Below are 18,481 nucleotides of genomic sequence, written 5' to 3'. Positions count from 1 at the left end.
GATTTTCTCTGGTTCGGACAATGTTCATAATACTTTGTTCACCATAACAAAGTAATTCATCACAATCTTTGTATTTGATTGTGATTCCGTCGAAAACAGGCTGAATATTTGGAATCAGCTGTTCTGGTCGCCCTCTCACTGATACAGTTGCTCCTCCAGTTGAAGTAGAAGCACCATCCCTTGGAGCCTCTCGTGTCAGAGCCCTGACACTCTCCCGGGCATAGTTCTGGGGGTGCCTCCTCTGAACGTGCCGAATCATAGTCGAATTTCCAAATGAGTATTTCCTGGTAGTGTCACCCCGTGACAGGACAGTATGACAAATTCGGCACTCCACCTTTGGAGCATTTACTGTTTTTTTGGTCTGCAGGTATTGAGAAAAATTTCCATATGAAATGCTCCTTTACTCTAGGCTGAGGGGCCTCTTCCTCTATGAACCCATCTGAGTCCTCACTGCTACTGGTGGGTCTAGCAGCCATTATAATTCCAAAAAGGATGAGCAGCAAAAAACAGGTCTTTCTGTCACAAAAGTGAAAGAAGAAGTGAAGGAAATGGGTGGGGTTTTCATTATTTGTAAAAAAAAAACTGTTAACAACCAATGAAAAGAGTTATTTTAAGGTCACATGACTTGACGCCCTTGCGCTGCGCGCACCGGAGTGCTTCCGGGGGCGCTTACGCAGCACGAACGTAGGCGATTCCGTGGGCGCTTACGCGGCGCGCCTAAATGACGTTTTGCTAGCTTTACGGAAGTGCAAAATCATTTTAATTCAGAAAATCTAAAATACTACTTTTATAAGCATGGTACTGAATGTCTTGCATTATTATTTAGTTTTCATACTTATTTTTTTTACGAACGCAGAAATAGCGCTCTCGGGAGAGCTTACCGGTGCGTGCACCCTGAGCGCTCCAAGACAAAATGATACGGGTAAGCTTACCGGTGCGTGCACCCTGAGCGCACCAGGAAAAAATGATTAAAAAAAAAGAAAAATACATTGAACAAATAATTTATTTAAAAAACATTTATAATAATTAGTAGTTATAAAAAACAGCTAATAAAAAAACACTAAAAATCGTAGGTTACAAAGTCGATATACAAAGGAATTAGCTTTTAAAATGTCTGGGCTGAGTTGAAGCAACAGGGGCACTTGGAATAGAGAAAAATGAATAAAGAGAGGGGAGAGCATGGGGGGACATGGGGGAGCACAAGGCAATAGGATGGGGGAGGGAGGGCGGCGCGGCCTCAACAACCGAAAGCAGTCACACATAGGTCATCTTGACCTATTTGCCAGTAGAGGGGAGGGTGGGGGGTTGGGTAGTGTGGGGAGGGGGGACAAGGGGGGACAAGGGGGGCGAGGGGGGGTAAGGAGTAAGGGGGGGAGAAAATTTCAAGCAAGAGAGGAATTAAGTGGCAAGGAGCAGCACAGAACAAGAGATAGAAGCTTAAAGCTAAAACAACAACGAAAGCAGTATGGTACAGCTTATGTATTTGGATCAAATGTAATTATCTGCCAGAATAAGCACCAAGAAATGCCTCATGACTGGTTTTCTATGATGGGCAAAATGTTTGCTGTATTTTAATGACTTGTAAGATAGCTACAATCAATGTTTGTGGGCTTAATGATGTGAGTAAAAGGCTTAGGGTTCCAGCACTATTAAGAACTCTGCGATTGGATTTAGTGTGCCTGCAGGAAACACATCTTGAGGCAATAAGAGGAAATCTACTGGGCCATTTGGGATTTAATGTATTGGCTAACTCTAAACAGTCATCGAGAACTAAGGGCGTCGCTGTATTAGGGAGAAGGAATGATGTGCGGGTGATAAGAAAGAAGGAGGACATAGGGGTAGATGGGCTCTATTAGAGTTAAGATTCAAGGGAGACAAATTAACACTCGTCACAATATATGGGTCAACAGAGGATGACCCGGAAGTCTTTCAATATTTAGATACAGAGTTAGCGCAGTGGCCAGAGCCTATAGTATGCTGTGGTGATTTTAATATTCACGACCCCAGTAGCATTTTTCTTCATCCACAGTGTCATTATGGGGGGAGGAAGAAGAGGGTACATAGAGCACTTTCAAATATGGCGGCCCATAATTCCTTGGATGACCCATGGATTAAGACACACCCTAATATAGATGGTAGCACTTTTTATTCATTTCCCCATAAAGTGATGGTCAGGCTGGACTATTTTTTGGTCTCTAATTCCCTGATGACTGATGTATATATAGAAAGGAAACCACGAATCATTTCTGATCATAACCCTCTAATCCTGACAGTCAGACTAGGACAGGCACAAAAAAGGGCCACCCAATGGACTTTTGAAAGAGCGTTATTGAAGGATGAGATGTATAAATTTCATATGGGCGGTTGGATTAAGACCTACTGGGAGATCAATAGAGGAACAGCACCCCCGGGGGTGGTATGGGATGCCTTCAAAGCATGAGTTAGGGGCGAGACATTGAGTTTTGTACTTTCCAGTCAAAAAAGGGAAAAAGAAAGAATAGAGGAACTCTCTAGAAACCTACTCAAGGAAGAGAATGAACTAACACTAGCTATACAACAGCATTTACCCCTAGGTCAGCATTTACTGAGAATAACAGCTCTCAGGGCAGAAGCTTCAGAAAAAATCGTCAAAAAGGCAGCAGAAAATTACCTGATTCAAAAAGAGGCCGCATATGAGTTAAGTGAAAGAGTCGGCCACATTCTAGCCGTAAGAACTAGACAGAGGCTAGCGGCGGCAGATATCAAGGAAATAGTGGACGGGCAGGGTAATACGGTCACAGAAGCGGATTCGGTGAGGGAGGTTTTTAGGCAGTTTTATAAGGACCTATATGCCAGTGGCAACACAGGAGGCTTAGCAGAGATAGATAGGTATCTAAGGGATATTCCCAAGCCGCTCATCACAGCGGAACAAAGGGAGGAGCTGGACTCTCCCTTCCGCCTCGAGGAACTTATGTTAGCTCTGACTAGCCTCCCCTCGGGTAAAGCAGCGGGCCCGGATCAGCTGCCTGTGGAGTTTTATAAGGTCTTTCAAGGAGATATTGCTGGAGAAATGTTAAATGTTATGAGGCAGGCACAAAAAGGAGAGTCAACACCTGAGACATGGGGAGAAGCTGACATTATTGTGATTTTAAAGAAAGGGAAACCTGCAACCATACCAGGCTCATATAGACCGATTACATTAATGAACACCGACACTAAAACATATTCTAAAATATTAGCTATGAGGATCACTAGGATTATTGAGGGGGTGGTAAGCCCCATACAACATGGGTTTATCCCTGGCAAGGGCACCACACAACATGTCAGGCAGCTGATCACAATGTTCGATGCGGCAGGTACCCTGGGGGACCCTATGGCAGCGCTTTTTCTAGATGCTGAGAAGGCGTTCGATAGGGTCTCCTGGGATTACCTGTGGCAAGCATTGAAATGGAGTGGTATAGTCGAGGGTTATATAAAAGCTATTCAGACTCTCTGCAAAGAGCCAACAGCAAGAATCAGGGTCAACAGGGGACACTCGGCAGCAGTTAAGATATGTAGAGGGACTAGGCAAGGGTGCCCATCATCCCCCTTGCTGTTTGCTATATACCTGGATCCTTTTCTACGGAGATTGGAAGGTAATCCAGGGATTCTTCCAATGAGAGAAAACGGCTGCGAAGTTAAATCATTGGCTTACGCGGATGATGTCGCCATTTTAGACACCTAATCCATCAGTAGCCATTGGTGAAATAGAGTTTGAGGCGCAACTATTTGGGCAGGTGTCTGGTTATAGCTTAAATAGAAGCAAGACACAGATAGTAGGCAATAGGTTTATAGACTGTAATGACCAAAGGGTTGTAACCTCGGCAATATACTTGGGAGTGGCAATCTCTGCAGATTTAGATATAGTGGTACAGAGCAATATCGCCCCATTAATAGATAAGGTAAAGCTAGACCTAGAGAGAATGAACAACTTGCACCTATCGCTAGTAGGTTGTACTAACGTCATTAAGATGTTAATTTTACCAAAGTTGTTATATTTTTTAGGGCAATTCCGTTATTCTTTGAAAATAAATGGTTTAATGCACTAGAGATAGTTCTCAACAGATTCATCTGGGCACAAGGAAAGACGCGCAGAGCATATAGGTTTATATCCCTGCCAAGAGACAGGGGAGGCTGGGGTGCACCCGATTTTAAATTATATTACTGGGCAGCTGCCATACAATATATGCAGGGATTGGTGGGCGCCGATGGCTTCAACCAAAGAATTACAAACTATTCTACCAAAATATATGCCACAGTATTAGGGGCAGAGGCGGAAAATTGTTTCTTAAACTGTATCGATTTTGGATATTATAAAAGAACTAAATTCAAGACAGTAGGGGCCACCATTAAAGTCTGGAATGGTTTTTTAAAAAGATCCCGTCTTGGGAGGTTTAATCGGTATATTAGGCTGCACAAAAATAAGTCCTTTCCGATACCAATCTTTGCAGATATCGTGATGGCAGGATGGGCAGAGAAGGGGATCATCCAGGTCGGGGACGTAATGAATACCGAGGGATTTCTGCAGTTTTCAGACTTGGTAACAAAATATGGAATAGACAGGAGGGACTTCTTTAAATACTTGCAAGTAAGGAGTTTTTTAAACACTAAACGAGGAGGATCGGTGGGCTTCGCTCAAATAGATATATTGGAGAGAATCAGGCTGGGGCGGGAATGTACCCTTCGCAGTTTTTATGCATGTCTATTAGAAGGAAAAGCTGATGACAGAGAGAAATACAGTAAGAAATGGGCAGAGAAACTGAATGGAGAAGAATGTTAATTCAGCAGAGGCAGACATGATCCATATATTTGCTACATGCCATCAATTGCATACTCTAATTAGAGATATAGAGAAGTTCTTAGATCAATCCCTAGACATACAAGTAAGGCTTAATCCTACGAGAATCTTATTAGGGATAGGGCCAGACATAAATGAGCCACAGAGAGAATTCCTGTTTATTGCTATGGCAGTATACAGACTAAGCTTAGCCAGGGCCTGGCTGGATAAAACCCCCCCAGCAATGCAAGTATGGTTGGCAAATCTCTTAGCAGCATATAATTTGGAAAAGCCCATTTATTCGCGAAAAGGCAAGAAAGGAAGGACGCTAGGTATAAGAATATGGGATCCTATTTGTAGATGGAAGCGACAGTTAGAGACCAACTACTCACCTGGCTAGGCTGATCTCATGTCTTCAGGGGTACTAATTTCATTATTTTGGGTATTTATTCTTTCTCTTATAAATGTATGTTTGTTTTTAACCAGGAGGCGGTGCCATAAATAATTAATTTAAGTTGTTGTGATTAACTGTAATGAAATGTAATTACAAACAAAAGATACTGCTTGTTTATTAATTGTGGAGAAAGTAAGATAGCAAATGTGTTATGTTTTGTAAATCTGTGCAACTTGGAAAAATAAAAACACAAAAAAAAGGAATTAGCTTTTAAAAAACTATGAAATTAACTGAAAAAAACCATAGGTTTCACAAACGTTATAGTTAGGATTTAGCATTTAAAAAACCTTTGAAATTAAAAACCATAGGTTTCACAATCGTTATAGTTAGGAATTAGCATTTAAAAAACCATTGAAATTCACTGAAAAAACCATAGGTTTCATACTCGTTATAGTTAGGAATTAGCATTTAAAAAACCTTTGAAATTCACTGAAAAAACCATAGGTTTCACACCAGTTATAGTTAGCTGAACATTTTACTCATACAAAACCATTGAAATTCCCACGTTATAGTTAGTTGGACTCACTATAACTCGCGCGCCCGCAATCCACTGCTGATGATGTCACATATTACATCATTCATGACATGGTCAGTGACATCACTGATGACATCACTGATGACATCTCAAATGACATCACTGATGACATCACTGATGACATCATCCAGTGTCTGTGTGTTCCTGTAAAGTTAAAATATGTTTAACATATTGAAGAAAGAGTGTATGTATGAGTGTCTGGATAATGGATTTAGTAGGTGCGTGACTGACTGTATGAGTGGGAGATTAAATGTGTCTTACTGAATGCATGGGTTAGTGACTAAACTGTCTGAATGCGTGCATTATTATGTCTGTTGTTGTGTAAGCTGCTGCATGTGTTGATCAGTAGCTATATGAGTGGCTATATGGGTTATTGATTGGTTGCCCAAGTATTTGTATGTGAGGCTGAGTGTGTGTGTGGGTGCCTGGGAGGTGTGTGACTGTGCATAGATGTGTGAGCAGTTGATTCACTTGGTATATGGGTTCAAGAGTGCATGTGGAAAGAACTGTATGGGCGGTTGACTGTGTGCATGGGTGTGTTGGTGAGTGAATGGATTTCTCAGTGGTACATGTCCAAGTAAGTACATATATAAAAAACAGTGCATGTGAGAGTTGGCATATATAAATGACTATACATGAAAGCCTGTGATTGCGTAAGTGACTGTATGGATTAATGTGTAGTTCTATCAGTGATTGTAAAAGAGAGTAAGTATGTGTAAATCTATGTTTGAATAAGTAAGGTTTTGTGTGTATAACTGTATAGATGAGGAAATGGGAGTGTGATTGATTCTTTGCATGACTGACTAGGTGTGTGAGTAACTCTATGAATGAGTGACAGTGTGTGAGTGTCTGTATAGGTGTATGAGTCCATATAATAGTGTTGTATTGATGACTGACTGTATGTATGAGTGATTGTATGTGTGAATGAGTGGATATGTGTGTAGACTTAGGAATCAGTGAGTGCGTATGTAGTAACTGGTATTGGTGTGTCAATGGTTTCGGGAATGGTAGTCTGTATTTAACACTCGATGTATCAAAGGTTAGAGTGTGAGGAGGTGCATCGTATTGTCACATGAATGATGTCATCAGTGATGTCATCACTGATGTCATTTGAGATGTCATCAGTGATGTCATCAGTGATGTCATTTGAGATGTCATCAGTGATGTCACTGACCATGTCTTGAATGATGTAATATGTGACATCATCAGCAGTGGATTGCGGGCGCCCGCGTTATAGTGAGTCCACTAACTATAACGTGGGAATTTCAATGGTTTTGTATGAGTAAAATGTTCAGCTAACTATAACTGGTGTGAAACCTATGTTTTTTTCAGTGAATATATATATATATATATATACATATATATATATATATATATATAACATATACATATATATATATACACAAAAACATATACATACATGTATACATGTACATTATACCTACATATATACATACAGATCCTCTGAGTGTGTTATGCTATTTTGTGTGAGAGTGGGGAGGGGCCATGGGTCATAAGAGTCTCAAGTGAGCTGAGATACTCTTCCTCTTCCTCAACAATGATAAGCAAATAATAATATATTCAATTTGTGAAGCAGGAATAAACTCAAAACAACGTGTTACTGGCCCGCATTTATTTTCACTGCCATGGCATGCACAGAAAAGGACAGAAAAGGACAGACAGACAGACAGACAGACAGACAGACAGACAGACAGACAGACAGACAGACAGATAGATAGATAGATAGATAGATAGATAGATAGATAGATAGATAGATAGATAGATAGATAGATAGATAGATAGATAGATAGATAGATAGATAGATAGATAACTGTGTAATATGGTCCAATATTGCCATTGAGAGGTTATGATGATATCTTGGTATCTGGAAAATGAGCTACAGATCTGAGGTTTGAATATTACCATAACAGAGCCCATTAGGTTGCAGTCAGAGCGCTGCAAGGTTTTTTGTCATCCCGACTTTGCTACCCTTAAGTCTCTAGGGTGATCTGGTGTCCGCTGCTGCAGGCAGCCTAGCAGGCTACCAGTTTTGCCCTGCCCCAGAGAACCAGCCCTTTGCAGTTCCTGCATTCCTAGTTGAAATGCTCAGATGTTCAAATACAAGCAACGCCAGAAATGTTCCCCGTGGATGCCAGGGGTAAAAGCTAGAAGGATTCCTCACGTTATATCAAACGATATAACTGAAAAAGAAAATACCGGCCACTTCCACATTAAGCTTTGAAATTGCGCAGGTTTGAAGAAAGCATGTCCACGCGTGCTCTGCAGGGCTACCTATGTGCCGTTCTGTATGGCTGAGAACATGACCCTCCCTTTAACTTGCCACCTTGCTAATCCATAATTCATGCGTGCCGCTTCCGTGCAAGAGATGACTGCATTGAAAGGGCAGCTCCGCGCGCAGAAGGCGCGCGCTGCCTGGCAGCCCGCTCCCGTGTTCCGTCTGAGCAGAAAGCTCCCCTCAGATCAGGTTGATTACTTTTGAATCAGGGAAGAAGTGATTGCGACGCCGGGTTGCTCACAGAGCTCTCTTTGACCCTCCCACGGCATTCACTTGCAAATCACTGTCTGCCTGGAAAAGCCGGCGCGTTTCCCCTTCGTCTCTAACCTTCCCGGGAAAAGTGCTGCGGCTCTATCAACGGAGGCTCTCTGTGTGAGGGAGGGATTTTTTTTTATTAATCAGGAGCTAAGAAGGAAAGCCAATCAGAGCGAGCGCTCTCCCCCTGGCTTCGCTTCTCTGCCTCCTAGAGTTAAAAGTGATGCAGAGAGAGGACGCCCGTGTTAGACCGGAGGAGAGCCGTCCTTCCAAAATTACAGGAGAAAACAAACAAAAATATTGAAGAGAGGCAAGGGTGCTGCAGTGCCACCTCCCCGGGCGTCAGCCTGTGCCCCGCGGCAGAAATAAGGTAAGCCGCGTTCCACTGTGATAAAAGGTGTCTGGCGCGCTCTTCGGTGAGAGGCAGTCCTGTTAACTGTGATGCATGTCATTGCGAGATATATTCCATAGCCCTTGAAGAACTTTTCTAGCGTTGCGAAATGAGAGGCGCTGAAATGGTAAATGCGAATTTTAAGGCAGCTACCTATAGATTCTGTACCGTATTTGTACTACGTAGTCGATGCTCTGCATACTGTATCTGAGCGTGCCCCTTTTGGATGGAAATGTGTATTTTTCAGGGTAGGCAAGTTTGCCTATGTTGCTGTCTCGCGAATCGGAGTCCATCGCTGTTGAGTTTCATACAAATGCATGAAAATTAAATCTTACAACTTTCGTGCGTCATGTGTAAATGTTCTTTTGCACACGTTGGAAAAACACGACGTACCACATACAAGAATAACCGGTATGTCCCAATGTACAGTGTCCGACACATATCACGCACACACAACACACACGCACACTCTATATTACACCTGACAGAGTGCTGTCTCATTTCAGTGTGACATCTTTAACTATATTTGCCCTTCGAACTAAATCTGCGAAGTAACACTATGTGCAGCCACATAAATGTAAAAACAATGTACATGCGATGCTGATGCGAAGGGCTGCATGCACATCTATAAGTAGCAAGATATAATCTCAAAACTAAGTAAATAAGTCGTTGCAAGCTGCATATCCTGGCCAAGCGCCGAGAAGGAAATGACATTATAGACGAGATGGTATGGCTTAAAGAGAACGAGAAGAAGCGGAGCAGTCGGTGTATGTGAGACGGATGCATGCGTGATATAGCAGATGCATGAATGGATGGATGGATGGGTACATTGATGTGCGAAAGGGTGGGAGGGCTGAATGATGGAAGGGTGCATGGGTTGATGGATGGATGGCTGGATTTTCAGATAGGTTGTGCTATGAATGGTTGGTTCGGGAGGGGAGTGCAGATTTGAGCAGGAAGGAAGGGAGACTTGTGAGTGCGCGAGTAAATGAGCGGGAGGCTGTATGGATGAACCGATGGATGGAAGAATGGGTGGATGCAAGGTGGGTGGATACCAGGATGAAAAGGTTATTGGACAGGTGGTGGGTGAATAATCAGGAAGGCAGATGACAAACAAGCAAATAAGTAGATAGACAGAAAGACAAGGAGGCAAGCAGATAGATAGATAGATAGATAGATAGATAGATAGATAGATAGATAGATAGATAGATAGATAGATAGATAGATAGATAGATAGATAGATAGATAGAGAGATAGAGAGATAGATAGAGAGATAGATAGGCAGAGAGATTGACAGAGAGATAAGTAAAAAATAGACAGACAGCTAGATCCAGATAAACTCAAAGAGACAATATAGACAGAGAAAGGGAAGGGGGCAATTTAAAGGATTTATACACTTCACACCTCCAAGACCATTTATTGTCACTGCTGCAGTACAATCCGTATTTTATGTACCGTTAATGCAACGCGTGTGAGTGCAGAGGAATGTCCCCCTCCGGTAACTGTTGATGGTGCTGAAGGAGCTGCAAATTGTAACTGGCAGAGGCTCTTTGGCGATGCCTGCTGCATCCAGAGGCGTCGCGAAGCCCCACAGCCTTGAAGCCCATCCTGCAGGTGCGTTCAGTGACAAATAGCAACCAGCATTCGGAAACTGACCCATTATCCTTGCTGCTGCTGCACAAATGGAGCAGTTTGCTCTAATAGCCATCTTTCATTCCGGTAAAAGCCTCTCTATTATCAAAAATGCACATCTATTACTTCCAACTTGCTTTGAGGTACATTATTTTGTACTCTGTGTTTTTTAAGGGACATATAAATAGCAGCCTGTCACTCTCATGCGTTATAATAGGATGTATATGTGTTTACTTGTGTCCTCAAACTTTGCTTGGACTATGTTTGTGAAAATTTGTGATGTCTGGAAAAGTATGCAGTGCCATGCTTGAACGAATTGAACTTTGCGTTTCAACTACTGCTGTTTGTGGGGATTATAAATACTTTTTAATTAAAAAGGAGTAAGATATTCTGTTTCAATACACTACACACTCATGCAGCCACAAATGATCAGGTTTAATGGTACAACGAGGATTACACTGTTGGAAATGTAAAACTGTGATTAGGTTTGCACCATTTAAGTCCTTAGGAGCCACAACCACCCCCCCCCACACACACACACATATACACACAACTCCTCCGGAAAGGAGGATTGCATCAAAATCTAATTTCCAGTCTGAGCTGCTATCTTCTTGGGAGGAGGAAAATGAATGGCACTGCAAAACTTCTTCCATATTGGTACCAATGCTGCTAATCGATGTCACCTTATGAGATTTTTATTGAAATTGAGGTCATTATCGGTCTTGTTTGCGTAATACGGTTTTGAGTCCTGCGGAAATGGAATTTGTAACTGGTGACCGTACAATCATCTGGTGTTTGCAGAGCTCCAGTATCATCGATTTCCTTCTTTTCAGTGGGTGATATTTGGAAATGACAGCATTGATTAGTTTACTCAGCAGCACGACATAAGAATGTCTGATACCGTAGCACGCTATAACAGAACCGCACACATCTGAACCTAGCGTTACACACTGTCCAGCATCATAACACTCAGAAGAAGCACTCATTGCCACATTATCTTTTTTCACCCAGGGGTAGCATTATTGTAGAGGTTTTTTCTTCAATAGTTGGTTGAGTGTGGTAGGACCATGTCTAGACCTCTAACACAAATGCAAATTCTATAAAGCATTGTTTCACCTTGTTGGGGTGTTCAATGGCATGTAATGGCAAAAAAAGGGTTAAGCTCAATTTAAAGGCTTTGATCATGGTTGTCTGGGACTTGAGCAGTAGTCTGAAGGCGGGGCATGATTCACGTCATCACAATAGAGGTTGACAGCAAAAATGCCTTCCCAGGATTGGCTATTGCCTTTGATACATGCTCTTGGCGATCTGTTACAAAGAAACATGGGGATCAGGAAAAAAGACTGACAGAGAACATGGGAAGGCTAGATTTCTGATTTACGGTTTGCAGGATGTGCTTTTTAGTTAATTAGTAGGATGGTGAGCAATCGTGAATTCCCATCATGAGTTGTGCAGCATGATTTGAAGTCCAACAAATTAACACACGTGGAACTTTGGTAATGGGAAGAGTGTTATTTTAGCATTGCTATATCGAAGCTACGGTATCTCAAAGCAAAGGGCATGCAGCTTGACTGTCTGAAATGCCACCACAAAGATTTTATTTGAAGTATGAATTTTGATGAAGGTTTATTCAACAGAGGTTTGTGTCCTCTTGTGTTCCCGCCCGTTCGAGCGCCACCCCCAGAAACGCATCCCCTAACCAAGCTTCGACCAATAGTGACTCTGCAAGGGGATCCCCACTTTGAAAGCCCAAGCCCCACCCAAACTCATCCTCTTGTATCTTGCCATAAACCAGCACAGTCTTAATGCATGGGTATGCTGTCCAGTTGTCTGGGGGCGCCATGAGCCTGTGGGCCCCATTCAGACCAGAATTTACACTAATTTTCCATTATATGAATGTAGGCAGGGCCCAATGCACTGCTTTGCTCGGGGGCCTATAATGCTGTTAAGATGGCCCTGCCATAAAGCCTGTAAGAATGGTATGGAGTCAGCTTGTGTGCCATGGTAAGCAACACTAAGTTGTTGCACTCTTTGATGGTTTATAAGTGCAACTTGGCCAGACTCAAATGATCTCAAGATGACCCTGCTATCAAAGTCAGTGGCAGCAGTAGGCCTGGCTTTTGGTCATTGCAGCCGCTGAAGGGAGGAGATGTGGCGCAGCGGCCACAGCTGCCCACTCAGGAGCTGGGGATTCAGGTTTGATTCTCGGTGTCGGCTCAACATCCTATGATTCTGGGCAAATCACTTAATCTGCCCATGGACAGCGCCTGGATACCCTCATGGGTATAAGCTACGCTATATAAAAATTAATTGTCTGAATGAATCATAAGAATTTGTTATAGCGCACCACAATTGGCAATAAGGTTCACAATACCCTCCACCAGGGCCAAACTGGAATCCAAAAGAAGCCCAGGCAAAGATGTTCAACCCAGCCCCACAGCTCAGAAAGATGTGGGTGGTATGGGGCCATGTGGGCATAGTTGGGTGATGGCAGTCTATCCTCTTTCAAAACCACCCCCCAGTTTACAGCCCACTGAGAAAATGAAATGCAGAGTGCCAGACAGGCCAGTCTGAATCCACCCTCTAACCCCAGACACACCTTGATTGGGACACCTGCTCATGCGCGTGCCTCACTGCCTGCATATCATGGCCTCTGCTTGCACATCCATTCTCAGTATGAGTTTCACAAGCATGTGATCATGCACAGGTCGTATGCAATAATTCAGTCACATCGCCCTTTCCCTTTTGACAGGTACATTCTTGTTCGAATAATGTGCTCGTTTCCCAAATGATGCATGCTCCCTGATATCTCTATGGGCAATGCTTGCTTAGAAGAAAAGGCCTTGAGATAACGAAAATGCAATTTCGGCTGTGTATTATTTACTGCAGGTGCTGTTTCCTCGCTCTACTTTAAGAGGCTGCTTCCGCGGACCATTCATAACTGCTTCGCCACTATCAGCCAAAGTAATTCATTTCGGCCCAAATAGTTCGGAGCCTGACAGAATAAAAGAACGTCGACTTGCTTGCAAATAGTTACTGCTGCATCTTGCTTCTTGGCCGTCGCCAAACCGTAGTCAAATGACATTTTCATTTGAAAATGATTCTCAGCACCTGTGTTCAAAGGGAAAAGACGAGTCACCAAGGCTTACCGAAGAAATGCGCGCCTGAGTCAGAAGCGTCTCTATGATTTTAAAGCCTTGCTGGAAGACACTTTCAGCAGTTTCGCGACCCTCTTGATAAAAAAAATTCAAAACAAAAATGCATTCATATAAACACGTAATTTGCTTACGTTCAGCTCTCTTCATCCATTGGTCACTTCAGGTGGCAATCATCTTTTGCTTCCGCCCTCGACAGCCTAATAGTGCAATGGGTCAGTCCCCTTCATCTGTTTGATGTATTGCTCTGTGATTGACTGCATTTGCCTGGTTACATAAGCCTAGACACCTGAAAACGAGTACACTGCAGGGCCAGAGCTAATGCATCTGGCCTAGTGGGTCACTCCTTTATATTTATATTTTGATATGCGTGCAATTGTTTGCATAGTGCACATCTTTACAGAAAGAAATGCATGTATATATTGCGTATGTTTGCAAAAACAAATGTATTTTCAATCGCAAGCTTGCCAAGGACAGACCTATTGGCTTTTGCCTATGCGTTTTGGGATGATGAGTCTGTTTTCGTTCCTCTAAAGCGGTGCTATCGGTAGGAATATTCCGTTACTAGTGGGTTCGGTTCCCCGACAGGTCGTTTAAAGTGAAAGGCTAGCGGTGGCTTTCAGTGCAGTGATACGTGCTGTTTTCGAAATGTTAATTTCACTGCATGCTATCGTTTCCTTAGGCATAAACGTAATGTTTGCACTGCTGGTATCTCCTTTTGCGCAGAGAGTGTGTCATCAAATCCCCTCGAGGTGCTTGCCCGCGCTTTTTGATTTATTACTGAAGTGAACAGGGAATTAAAGTGGCTCGCCGTAGTTCAGCTATTTTCCATGAAATATCACATATAGGTTACTCTCTTTTCTTCTGCCGTTTTTTGTGCTATTTTCCAGCAAAAGACTGGACATGCCACTCACTACTATACATGAATGCACACTTATTTTTCTTTTTAAACGTGTTCCCATTAATCTTTAACAGAGGTGGAAATGGAACAGTTTGGCAAAGCAGCCCAAACCAACACGACAACTTCCCATAAAAACAACCTTCTCATTGAGACTCAGGCCAGCTTTGTAAAACCTGCAGATGATAACTACACAGACGAATCTGCTATTTGGAAACTGGTGTGGTGTTTGCATTGGCATGCCTAAATAATGATAAAAAATAGAATATGTAGTATTCAGGCATCTGATATCTACTTTGAATTGAAGCCTCTATGAGGCTTACCAAAGTAGGGTTACAAAAGAAAAAACACTCTACTGTTAAATACTGTGCTGTAGGCAATGCTCATCATGATATATAGTGGGGCGAAGTAGCCTCACATGGTAAACTAGCCTCACATGCCTAGGCTTTTCATCTTGGAAAAAGTCACAATTTTAAGTCAGTATTTTAGTCAAGGATAAGTGAGACCTGTCAGCAGAGTTGTGCTCTTCTTTTTCAGCCAGGCAAAGGTGGCCAGAATCAATACATGTGGCTTGCTTTCTTCATTTGTGTGTCATTTGCTTTTCTGTAATGGCACACTGAGTAAAATAAGAATGGAATGGAATGCGCCCAGAGTACATACTAGTGGTAAATAATAATTTATCGCGTGTTCATTCATCATGAATGATTTTATGAATCTAAATAATTAAAAAAATATGTATTCTTCATTGTCATTTGGTCAGTTTGGAGTTCTTGAGTTTTCAGCAGGGGTTCTGCATAGATGGGATCAGGGAATGTGAGCGACAGAGAAGACGTAGAGTAGGAGCCATTGTTGTCTTGTTTTCCTGGACTGGGCTGTGCTGCGGGGAACCACCATCCTCAGAAGTCATCATTAGCCCAGGAGGAGGGGTTAGGACTGCCGAAATTAATTTTAGGCGTGCAATAGCACAGCAGGTGCAGAACCCAGGTGCAAGAAATGTGCTGTGCCATGCTGCTGGGGACCACTACCCCAAGAAGTCATCGTTAGCCCAGGAGGAGTGGCTAGGACTGCCTGAAGCGCTTTTAGGCATGCACAGCTACCACTGACTTGGGCCCCGGCACAGACCAGACCAAAAAACGTCCAGAGCTGCCGACTTTGGAGCTGGTGAACCAGGTTCGAGCCTTTGTGTCGGCTCAACATCCTGTGATTATGGGCAAACCACTTAACCTCCCAGTGCCTACCAAAAATGAATGTGTCCTTGTGTTATGTAACAAGTGCTCATGTAAAGCCCTTCAATACCTTTGGGTCGAGTTTGCCTATATAAAACCGCAAAATAAAAGCAGGCCCATCCTCATCCGTCATTGTCCGGAGGAGGCTGAGTTGGGCCCCCTCATGGCCTTCATCCACAGTGCGTGGGCATGAGCTGTTTTGCTGACATATTATGGAAGGTGCAAAGTGAGACTTATTTAAGGCCATTTTATGTCCTGATTGATGTCTCAGGGGCTTACCATGCCTGCTGTTTGCATGCGCCTGTTTTTGTTCCATTTGTCCTACTGTTTAACCTGATGTGGAAGCCAGGGTGCTAAATTGCAATATGGGTAAATGCAAGCTGAGGGTATCCAACTCTGCTAGAGGAAAAAAAATCCACTCTGGACGGGATCATTGAGTGAGTGGTGGGATTCATCATTAAGGAGATCCAGCTTGCAGGGCGGCGGCTGTCTCTCGCTGCTGATAGTCTTGACTTGCCATTACCTGCCATTTTTTTTTACTCATCAGCACTTATTGGTGGGTCCCTACGTTATGGGTTAGGTGGCTCCACATCTATTTGCCAAACTCTCCCAGCCCGCTCCCCTTCTGTGATGATGGCTTTGCCTCCTGTGGCCTGCCCCTGCAAAGCATAAGAAGCGTGGCAAACAATCTAGATAAAGGGTTGTCATGCGGATTCTCTGACCTCACATTTTTGTGACCCCCCTCACTCCTAACTCTGCTTCAATGGGCTCTGGTTTTGACTTTTAATGCCTTCCTTCCCGGATGTCTGACTTACTCAGATCAGTTCTGTCCTTCAGCCTATCTCCAGCCTCTTATTGAACATAAGCTGTCAGAGGCTTTGGGGCTCGGAAATGATGCATATAGCAGGGAGAAACTTAATCCCACCTCAGAACTCATTGTTAACCAACCCGTAATCCCTATCGATGCCAACTGGTCTCTACCCCATACTTATTTGAGGCCTGTCAATCCCTGCTTCGAACCATACCGGGGCACCACCTATTCATCACCCTTCTGAACCCTCTCTACTCCCAGCTCCTTTGGACGCTTGCCAAACTTTACCAGGCATGGACAGACTAAGGGAGACTCCATTGTTTTTACATCTACCTTGGGCGGCCTGTCCCTATGTTGTGGTTATAGCCAATGTCCCCAGAAGTGACCCCAGGCGATTGAGTGCACTAAACAGTTAATGAATAAGGCCCCTCACTGGCTTCATTCTCATGTTCGTTGCAAAGTTATCTTGTTTTCAGGTATGTTGTTTGCGCGTAGGGTGACTTGGGTGGGCACTATGGGCAAGGAGCATGAGGGGTATTGTGTCATTGTAAACTTTGCCAACTCATATGTTGGTGGGGAGTTGATTCATTCTGCTTACCAAGGTCTTGCTAGGCAAAGTGATCTGAAAATATTGCACTAGGGTTATTTTTATAGAGACTTGGTATTGAGGGATGGTGCTTTGAGAGATAGGCACATTCCCCTGCTGTCACATAGTGTGCTTTATTCTGTTCTAACTAACAATTGCTTCTCTGTCTGGGGAGTGTAACATTGATTGACTTAACTGCCCTACCCTATTGCTTCTGTTGACTGAGGCATTGAAGTTGATGAACCTAATAGGGCGTCCATTTCATCACCTGTCAATAACCTGAGTATGGGGGTCACTCATAGCAGCCCCATTAGGTCCTCACCTGCTCTTTCCTACTCTGACAAAAAGGTAAAGTTGCCTAGCTGGGACATTGCTGGGATTGCAGCCAAAGTTCAACTGAAGAACTGGGTGGACTACATCTCAGTGTTCAATATTGTTATGTTACCGGAGACTTGGGCCCCTAGTCTTTATTTTGTGATGGTTTTATCTGCTTTGCTGTTCCCACCACACCCTATGGAGTGGGCAGGGTCCGGGCAAGGTTAGCTGTCTAACTTTGGGACTTCTCTCGATTGAGTTATTTCGCCCATTCCCACTAATACTAGGCTATTTCTGACGTTTTCAGTCAAGCGGCCTAAAACTTTAAGCTTTGTTCTTATTCTTTTTTATAATGATTGTTTTTCCACTAATGATAATCTTAACTATGCTTCCCTTTCTGATTTTATCAGCGACTTGGAGCTTAGGCCCACTCATTTAGATAATGGTCTGAATATTGTTCTAGCTGGGTAGTTTAATACTAAACTCGGTATTGAGGCAAAAGGTCTAGCTGGTCCAGATTCACACATCTTGATATCCTATCCATCCGTTTTTTTCTCAACTGGCACCAGGGACTGTAGAGGGCTGTTGTTACTTCTCTTTTTGCTCAAGCATGACATCAGCAATACTTTTGAAGGGGCTGCACCACGGTGCCTCATGATTCCAACCTTGGTTGTCAGTCTATTATTTATTATCTTGATAATATTGAGGAAGGTACCGTTTTTCCTAGCACCTTTAGCTACCACAACAGTCTTTCCATCCCAATGGCTTGCCCAGAGCATCGCCCTGATATTATTGCCTTGAGAGGCATTAATGCCCTCCTGAGGACTGACGCTCTTAGGTTAGCGTGCAAATCCGTCAACCTTAAAGACGTCCTGGATAGGCTTTGTGTTGACCATCTGCCTCTGCTTTTTTATTGCTTTAGCCCAATAGATGACCCCATTTGTAGCGTGGACATTTTCATTGCTTTAGGCCTCACTATTAGGTCATACCTTCTGATGTCTAGAGTTCGCATTAAGAAGTCCACCCACTCCTGGTTTGATAAGATCTGTAGGGAGGTGCGGACATGTTTGTACAGCGCCTTAAGGGCTATCCCCAGAGACTCAGTGGCAATTGCTGACAATTGAAGGTTATA

The 18,481-nt window shown here is 43.2% G+C and overlaps 1 protein-coding gene across 1 annotated transcript in view; it reads left to right on the top strand.

Annotated features, from left to right (window-relative positions):
• The first annotated feature begins 8,504 nt into the window (after nucleotides 1-8,504).
• Nucleotides 8,505-18,481, top strand: part of LOC144827510 (cadherin-10-like) — a 727,722-nt gene continuing 717,745 nt past the window's right edge. Inside the window, exon 1 of the mRNA XM_078685792.1 lies at nucleotides 8,505-8,705. The gene's annotated coding sequence lies outside the window, so the exon portion shown is untranslated. The remainder of the gene's footprint in view (nucleotides 8,706-18,481) is intronic.

This window comes from Lissotriton helveticus, chromosome 4_1 (genome assembly GCF_964261635.1).
Source record: "Lissotriton helveticus chromosome 4_1, aLisHel1.1, whole genome shotgun sequence".
Taxonomy (NCBI): domain Eukaryota; kingdom Metazoa; phylum Chordata; class Amphibia; order Caudata; family Salamandridae; genus Lissotriton; species Lissotriton helveticus.
Note: the sequence above shows the minus strand (reverse complement) of the source record. Positions and strands in the feature narration are given on the sequence as shown.